The sequence below is a fragment of the Dromiciops gliroides genome, chromosome X (genome assembly GCF_019393635.1).
Source record: "Dromiciops gliroides isolate mDroGli1 chromosome X, mDroGli1.pri, whole genome shotgun sequence".
Lineage (NCBI taxonomy): Eukaryota > Metazoa > Chordata > Mammalia > Microbiotheria > Microbiotheriidae > Dromiciops > Dromiciops gliroides.
This window is the reverse complement of record NC_057867.1, coordinates 4,414,695-4,424,129: the sequence shown is the minus strand read 5'-3', so window position 1 is coordinate 4,424,129 and position 9,435 is coordinate 4,414,695. Positions and strand designations below refer to the sequence as shown.

The following is a 9,435-nucleotide window of genomic DNA, read 5'->3' as shown; positions in this document are numbered from 1 at the left end:
CCGCCTTTCACCTCCAGGAAGCCTTGCTCAGTCCTTCTCATTTGCATGTTATCCCACTCATTAGACCATGGACTCCCTGAAGGCAAGGATCAAGTTTTCTTCTTGCTTGTACTCCCAGTTCTCAGCACAGTGCCCAGCACATTACTATGTGCTTCATAAATGCTTGTTGTCTTCTTGTTGACTTGAACTTGGTAAAAAGAGGGGGAGAGAGCCAATGGCTTCTAAGGGCCCTCATCTAGTGAGGCAATCCTTTTCCATCCCATGCCAGTGCCCAGCCCAGGGCCTTGCACTTACTCAGTGTTGGTGGAATTGTCAAATGCTTAAGCAAGGAAGTGGTGTCAGGAAGAGACTCAGGGCCCCAGCATCACCTTCAACTCTAGGAGCATCTAGGGATAGCTCCACGAGGCCAGCAGGCACCCAAGGCTGGTGGGGGAATCACCAAGTCTCCCTTAAAGTGCCCTGCAGCTCCAATTTCAGGGCTACATTTGGCAGGTGTGGGCCAAAGCCACTGCTCTGGCCCGCTCAGCCACCTGCATAGACATTTGGAAGCCATCCATAATGGGGAGTTTGGCTTCCCCAGACTTCCACACTAATGGGATTCCTAATTTGAAATTCCAAATGATGATAATGAATGAATAAGAGAGTAGAGGAGCTGAAGGCCTGCACAGGGAGAGAAGGAAGAAGGAGGAAAAGAAGGAAGTGAGGCTAGAGACTAAGGATGATGCCTGCAGGCAGATATGGGAAGAGGCAGAAGCTAGACAGAAGAAGCCGGAGCCCAGTCTGGCCTGTGACCAATAGGAGCCTCCCACCAGAGGCCTTGGGTCTCTGGGCCACTGCTTCCTCCAGACCATTTGAAGGCCAGTAAGGAAAGAAAGCAGCCCCAGGCCACTGTGGGGAATCTCTAAGAAAGCCTTTCCTTCTACTGAATCAAAATCTTCCCTTCCTGAGCCCTTCCCCTATTAGGGACTCTTGCCTTGATTACCGCAATAGTCTTGATCCTGGGCTCCCTATTTCCTGTGTCTCCCCAGCTCGGGGGCCAAAGTGATCTTCCTAAAACTTATGCCTGACCCCATGGCATCCCTCTGTTTCCTAGTCCTGCATCCCTCCTGCTCAAAAAGCTGTTTCGCTACTAGGATAGACCGCCAGCTTCTCTGCTTGGTATTTCAAGTCACTCTCAATCGACCCCCACCCTATCTTTCCAGCCTTATTCCAGCTTACTCACTCCATATACTCTATGGTCCAGCCAAAAGGATTGTCCTGCTTGCTGCTCCTCACATGAAAGATCCCATTTCCTACCTCCATGCCTTTGCCCAGCTTATCTCCCATTCTTGAAACACATTCCTCACCTCTGCCTCTCAGAATCCCTAGCTTCCCCCAAAGTTCACTCAAGTGCCACTTCCTATGGGAAGACTTGCTTGACTCCCCCAAATGCTAGTGCCTTCCCCTACCTCGAAATTGCCTTGGGTTGATCTTGTGTACATTTTGCATCTACTTCAACTGCATGCACTGAAGAGCAGGGACTGCATCACCTTTGGTCTTTCCGTGCCCAGAACCTAGCACAGTCCCTGGAGCAGAGTAGGTACTTAATAAATGCTGATGGATGGATGGATGGATGGGTGGATGGATGTAGGCAATCCCTCCAGAAATATGATCACAATCCATCGAGTCGAGTCGAGTCAAGAAATGTTTATTGATTTGAAGCTGACCACAGCTAATCCCTCTTCCCTATGACAGCCTGTCAAATACTTAAAGATGGCTAACTTTCAAAATTCACCAACAAGCATGTTCCAGGAACCGTGCTGGACTCTGTGGCTAAAAAGATACAAACAAAAAAAGATAAAAAGATCCAAAGGAAACAGTCTTGCCTTTGAGAAGCTTCTACTCTCTTGGCCCATGCCCTCTCACACTGGCAAATCCTGCCGCAAGGGATGGAATGTTAGAAATGGATAGTACTTCTAATGTGGGAAGGGAAGACTGTAGCATTGAAGGTTGGTTCCAGATGATGGTAGCAGAAGTTTCCGTACTAACAAAAGTGGCCTTGAAGGGAAGGAATGCCTTTGAGTACCCACAATGTGCCTGAGTTGGGGAAAAATGCCCACAGTAATGAGATCTCTCCTGTCCCTAAGTGCCCAAATTGCCCTGCTACCCACCCTTCCGATCAGTGCTACTTCTGGACACCAAGGAAAGGGAGATGAAGAGATGAAGGACAAGAGGGCTGTAATGAAATGGGACCCCCTATGACCACAGCCACACTACCAGGGCATCCCCCTGCCAGAAGGCTGCTCTGTAAGCATCCTGTCTCAGTGCCATAGGCACCTTTCCTGTACCTTCAGCCAGGGGATCAAGGACAGGCTTCTTTGGCTCCCAGGTTTCTCTCCTGCTCAGTGCGGGGCAGCTATAGGGATGACAAAAGGCCCCTGATTCAGTTGCCCTTCTCTGGGCATTACTGGCCATTCCTCCTCTTCCACTCAAGGGCCTGCTCGGCTCTCAAAGACACTTGCTTGCCAGTCTCTGACTACTGCCCCCACTGGGCCTAAGCTGAGTTCTCTTGTTCTCAGTCCTCAAAATACCTACAAACCAGGGTATATTCTGTTCATCTCAACCCTAACTGATCTGGCTTCAGATCTCCACTACAGTCTGAGCTACTGAACCCATTGATTCAGCTGGTCGGTCTGCCTTTGTCTCACTGACTGTCCTTGGTTCTGGGCCCTGGCTCTCTCCCTATTCCTCCTCTTCACTCTACCTAGCCCCCCCCCAAGGTTCCTTCCTTTTCTCAGTAGCATTTAACAAAGACGACCTTTATCACAGCCCACCCCACAGTCTGGTGGGGGCTTGGCAAGGGTGGGGTGAGGAGGGGGACAAGGTGTCTCCACCAATGCAATGAATTGGATGGAGCCTGATTTGGGCCCTTGAGACCCCTGCTCCCAATCCTAGATCTACCTTTCACCACTTGCAAGGTCTTGACCAAGTCCCTTCAGGCCATTAAATCTCAGATTCCTCCTCCATAAAAGCGAAGTGTTGGATCACATGACCTCTGAGGTCATGTTTTATGACTCTGCATCCCCAAGGGCTGAGCCACTAAAGCTCAGGTGTCTCTCCTCTCCCCACCTCAAGTCATCCCCAAAATGCCAGACCTCCTTTGGAGCTGGGAGGGACCTTAGAGACCACCTCAGCCAATTTTTGTCTGAATAGAAATCCCCACCGCAATACCCCCTTGCCCATCGCCCACTGGCCCTTGTCTTCATCACCTTCTATGACCCCCTTTGGCCTCATTTCATTTGTATCTTTCACTTGTATCACTTCTGAGACTGTCCTCTTCCTCCTCCTCCTAAGAAGAAGAAAGGGAGACTTGAGCAAAGTGCCCCCTCCCATCAAGTCTCTGGGGCAGGCCAAAGAAGGAAGAGTGCCGAGGGCCTGAGGATCCCTTGGAGCTTGGTCATTGGACTGACTAAAGGGTGCAGGAACCAAACTAAGGAGAAATAAGAGTTGATATCAGAGATGAACTGGGGCAGTCCCACTCTAGGGCAAGAAAGGCCCAGCCATGGATTTCAGAGAAACCTGGGAGGACTTACATGAACTGATGCTGAGTGAGATGAGCAGAACCAGGAGAACACTGTACACTGTATCAACAACATTTTGTGTTGATCAACTGTGATAGACTTGATTCTTCTCAGCAATACAATGGTCCAAGATAGTTCCAAAGGACTCATGATGGAAAATGAGCTCCAAATCCAGAAAGAAAAAAAAAGAACTGTGGAATATGGATGCAGACTGAACCATACTATTTCTGTTGTTTTTGGTACTGTTGTTTTTCTTTTTTGAGTTTTTTCCTTTTTGCTCTGATTCTTCTCTTATAACATGACTAATGCAGAAATATGTTTAATGGGATTGTACATATATAACCTCTATCAGATTACTTGCTGTCTTGGGGAGCGGGGAGGGAGGGAGAACAATTTGAAACTAGAAATCTTATAAAAAGAAATGTTGAAAACTATCTCTACATGTAACTGGAAAATAACAAAAATACTTTTAAAATTTAAAAAAATAAAGGCCCAGCCAGCTAGAGCCTCTGGGTTCCTTGGTCCTTGGACCCAAGACTAAGAAAGATGGCGGCATGAGATGGTGCTCATGGCCCAGTGTCTTGCCTGGTTCCCCCTGGCTGTGGCAGCCCCCACAGCTCTGACTCTCTTCAGGCTTCTCTACTTTCTCATTCTGCTCAGTGTGGGGCGGCTTTTCACTTTCCTCTGTGCTATATTAAGGTCCATCAAGAGGAGTCACTGGGGTGATGCTATGATGAGGAGGAGTCTCATTGATCGACCTCCCAAGAGAAGAGCTTCCTCTGGCTCCTTGAGCATAGGAAAGGAGCTGGGGGAGGGGAAGAATCCAAATTCTAAAATCTGGTACTGACTTCCTGGGCTGGAGAAGTGAGATCATAGGACAATGATGACCATATGCTTAGAACATGAGGGTAATCAGTCTGGACTGTCCTTTTCCAGAAGAAGAAACTGAGGGCTAGGTAGGTAAAGGGACTTCCCCTAGGTAACAAAGGGCTCTGGGCCTATGTCCTCTGACTCTAGACCTAGTCTTCATACTGCTCTTCTAGAACTTAAAGACTAAAGAGGTCCTGTAGAGGTCAACCAGGACAACCCCCTGCCTCCATTCAAGTTACCTTAACCCTGATGATTTACCAAAAGTAGAAGGGACCCCTGGAGCATAAAGGTATACCCTTTATCCCTATACTGGATCCAGATAGGACACTCAAGCAAACAAGGGCAAGCAAGCTAGTGGTCCTGGATGGGTCAAGGGCACTGAAGGGTGCTTGGCTGGTGGCTTATCCTCCTTGTGCCAGCTTCAGTGCTTTAGGGCTAAGAGAAAGAAAGGGCATGACCCCTATGATCAAAAGCCCTAATCCCCAAGAATATTGTGGCCTCCTTATTCACAGGCAATCAGAGCTAGAAAGACTCTTAGAGATCAGCTGGTCCAACCCTCAGCGTGACAGAGGATGAGAAGGAAGCCCAGAGAGGCCGAGATTTCCTCAGGGTCACAAGGAGGTAAGGAGATTCACTGTGGAGACCAGATCATGTTCTCCATGAGCACAGAGAGAGTTCTGCCTGAGGAGAGCTGCTCTTGGACTCAGAGGAGCTGGCTCAGAATCCCAGCTTGGCCACTGTTCTTTCCCTTCTCAGAACTCCATCTTCCTCCTCTCTAAAATCAAGAGTTCAGATAGGGGGATCTCTTTGGGGCCTTCCAGTTTGGACTCTGTTATCCTAGCTGGAATTGTGTTCACTGGGTGCCCAACCCTCTGCTACTGTAAACTAAACTGTGGAGCCGTTAAAGGGGGAGGGGAGAAGGAGGAGAGGGAGAGGGAGGAGGGGAGGGAGATGGAGAGAGGGTAGCCTCTTCTGTCCTTCCAGACATTTGAGAAATCAACTTCATGAATACAAGATAGATGTGATGAGAGTAGACAACAGTTTAACTAAGAGATCTGGGGATTTGACTAGACTGTATGCCCAACTGAGTCAACAGTGTGGTGTGGCATGGCAGCCAAAACAATGAATGGCATAGTGGACTGCTTTAAGAACCACACTGCTTCCTGTAAGCTGCCCTTGCCAGTCAATCAATAAACATTGATTAAGCACCTACTATGTGCTAGGCACTGAGTTAAGCACTAGCTATACAAAAAGAGGCTCCGTGCCCTCAAAGAGCCTACAACCTGATGGGGGAGGTGACATGCAAACAGATATAGACAAGCATGCTCTAGCCAAGAGAAATAGGAAATAATGAACAGAAGGAAGACACTAGAACCAAGAGGGGTCAGAACACACCTAGAGTACTGTGTTTTGTTCTTAGAGCCATATTTTGAGAAGCCCAACTAGGATGGGAAAGGGCCAAAAGTCCTTCTGGGAGAAAGGACACATACAATAAAGGCAGGTTTACCAGGTATCACAATCAAGGGTCCTCCAGCATCTACTTGAAGCGGAGCCAGCCCTGTCCTGAAGCCACCACTTCCCCTCTGAGACAGCTTAGTGTTAGCAAGTTCTCCTTCCTGACATCCAACCTAAATCTGCCTCTCTGCCAGGGCTCCTTGCTCTGCCCACTGGGACCAAGGAGAACAAAACTGATCCCTCCTCTACATGACAGCCCTTCAGATAATGGAAGAGAGACCTCCTATTCCCCCAAGTCTTCTCTTCTCCAGGCTAAACCCCTTCAGTGTACAGCAGAAGGCTCTTTAGTCCTGTCACCATTCTGGTGGTCTTCTTCTGGACAATCATGGGATCACAGAACCTGTCATCCCGTCCAATCCCCCATTTTACATGAGGAAAGGAAGGTCTGCAGAGGTGACAGTAATGGCCCAGTATCATCCAGTAAGCAAGCTGTAGAGACCAAATTTGAGCCCGGGTACGCTACCTCTTATCCTCTAGCTTGGCCACTACCTAAAATATGAACTGAAGGTCCGGCTATCAGCACTAATCTTACTCATCAAAGAAAAACCATAAAACAGGCTGGATTGTTAGTGGATTTTTTAATTAAGCTTGAATGATGGTACTTGAGAAAAGCAAGTTTAATTAGAGAAGGATGAAGAGGTATATAGAATTAAGAATCTCTGAGCTAGGAGAGATCTCGGGGGTCATAGAGTTCAATCTCTTCCACTTGTGGTCTCCCTTCCATGGCATCCGTGACAGGCGGTCACCCAGCTCCTGCCTGGAGACGAACAGCATGATCCTCTTCAGCAAGCAAGTACAATACTTCATTGGACAGCTCTGATTGCAAGAGAGGTCTTCCATATATTGGCCCGCAAGCTATCGTTTCTACCAATTCGTACCAGTTGCGCAGGCCAATCAGAGGAAGGCCAACCCTCCATCCACATGAGTACTTTCAGATATTTGTTTTCCCTCCTAGTTAAACATTCCTAGTTCCCTTCCCCTTGGTCTTTGATCTCTGGATGTCTCCAACTTGTCCGTAGCCTTCCTAAAAATTGGTGACCAGGCCTTCTGTTGTGGCTGCCGTTGAGGCTACAGTCACGCCACAGCCATGGCTATCCACTACCCCATGGCTGTGGGCCTCAATGAAGGCCACAAAGTCACCAAGAACGTTTCGAAGCCGTGACACTGCTGCCGCCATGGGCGCCTGACCAAACACACCAAGTTTGTGCGAGATATGATCCGGGAGGGGTGTGGGTTTGCCCTTTATGAGAGGCGAGCCATGGAATTGTTAAAGGTCTCCAAGGATAAGCGAGCCCTAAAGTTCATCACAAAAAGGGTGGGAACTCACATCTGAGCCAAGAAGAAGAGAGAGGAGCTCAGCAACATCCTGGCTGCTGTGAGGAAGGCCGCTGCCAAGAAGGACTAGACTGGACCCTGCCTGCCTTGCCCCAGGTACCCAAGAAATTATCCAATAAAGATTTGACAAACAAACAAAAAAAAAGATTGGTGACCAGAATTGACTAGAGGACTCCAGCTCTGATCTGATGAAGGGAGTAGGACAAGCATGGATAAATTCCAAAGTCCCTTTTGTTTGCTTGGCCACTGGGTCAGATGGTTGGTGGTCGCATAACAACAGCAGAGGTGGCAGATACAATAATGGTAGTTCTACCTCAGAGCATAAGCCTACAGAAGCATAGAGTCTATTTGTTGTGGTTCAATTGTTTTTTGGTCATGTCTGACTCCTCATGACCCCATTTGGGGTTTTCTTGGCAGAGTGGTTTGCCATTCCCTTCTCTAGCTCATCTGACAGATGAAGAAACTGAGACAAACAGGGTGAAGTGACTTGCCCAGGGTCACACAGCTACTAAATGTCTGATGGCCAGATTGGAACTCAGGTCTTCCTGACTCCAGGCCCAGTACTCTATCCACTGCACCCCCTCACTGCCCTCAGTCCATACCTGGTCTCATACAAAGGATCCACAGACTCCAAGACTGGTGTTCTTCCCCCAGTACCACTTTGTTTACTCCAGAACTTGCCTCACCAATCTAGTCTGTGGATTTCCACCTTCTGGAAAATGGGGATATTTGCCTCTTTCCAGACTTCTGACACCTCTCCCATTGCCCATTATTCTCTCCCAGGATCACCAAAAATGGTGCTTGAATCTCATCTCTGGGGTCTGCTGACTTGACCTTTGTAATATCTCTCCCATACACCTCCTCTCTTCTGACACTACCATCCCTTGGTGCAAGTCCTCATCTCCTCATGCCTGGACTACTGCAGTAAGCCACTTGTTCATCAGACTGCCACGATTCTGTCCCCTTTGCTGTCAAAGTGAACTTCCTAAAACACAGGTCTGACCCTGTCACACAGCCCCTACTCAATAAACACCAGTACTTCCCTGTCACTTCCAAGATCAAATGGGAAACCTCACATCTGGGATTCAAAGCCCTTCATAACCCGCCTCCCTTTGAAAAATGTTCTTCCACTTCCCCACCACCCCATGTACCATTCAGTTTAGTGAACTGGAGGAAGATGAAGCAAAGGAGACTAAGGGTCAGCCAGACACATGGGAGGAGAACAGGGGATGTCCTGAGAACATAGAGGGAAGAGTGAGTGATCACTGGTGTCAAAGGCTGCAGAGATGAAGAAGGATAGGGAGTGAGAAAAGGCCATTCGATTTGGCAAGTAAGAGTAACGTTAGAGATAACAACTTCAGGTGAATGATGAGGTCACAAGCCAGACTGTCAAGAGTGAAGAAGAAGCTGAGAGGAGAGGAAATGGGGACCTTCTCAAAGAGTTTAGCCACAAAGACAGGAGAGACACGGGTGATCATTAGAAAGGATGGATGAATCGAGTGAGGGAGTTCTGAGGATGAAGGAGACATGGGCGTGTGTGTGGGCAGCAGTGACAGAGTGGAATTGAAGTAAGAGAGTGTAGTTAAACACTTATAGAGAAGACAGGCTGGAACAAGATCACTTGTGCAGGTAGAAGGTTTGGCTTTGGCAAGGAGAAGGGCATCTTCTTCATGTGAGACAGGGGTGAAGAAGGCATTGGGGTGATAGGAGATGATCAGGAGGGCAGAAGTGGGAGCTCCAGGTGGGCTCCCTTGAGAAATCCCAAACCTCGTCCCCATGCCATTGTAGGCCAGGCCTAGATCAAGTTCAGACTTGATCATGGAACAAAATGAGACACTCATAGACCCTCTAACATTTGACAAAAAGAGGTGACGGCTCAATGGGAGCCCTGTCCTCAGAGAATGTTCTGCATGCTCTGCCTGCTACCTACTCACATGGAAACTAGGGGGCCTGCTTCCAGAAATATCCAATGACATGCAATAAAGAACTTGCTCTCTGACTTTGACTTTGTAACACGAGCAAGTATTCAGTGACTGTTTCCAGTTGACTGACTGTGTAGTGAGGAAAGGCTTTTGAGACAGAGCTACTCAACCTTGTTCTCTCTTCCTGCCTGGCTGTGTTAAAGTAAGGAGGCAAAGCCTATTATCCCCTTGTT

At 48.3% G+C, this 9,435-nt stretch overlaps 1 pseudogene; it reads left to right on the top strand.

Moving 5' to 3' along the window:
- The first annotated feature begins 7,032 nt into the window (after positions 1–7,032).
- On the top strand, positions 7,033–7,350 carry LOC122734047 (annotated as a pseudogene).
- The last annotated feature ends 2,085 nt before the right edge of the window (positions 7,351–9,435 follow it).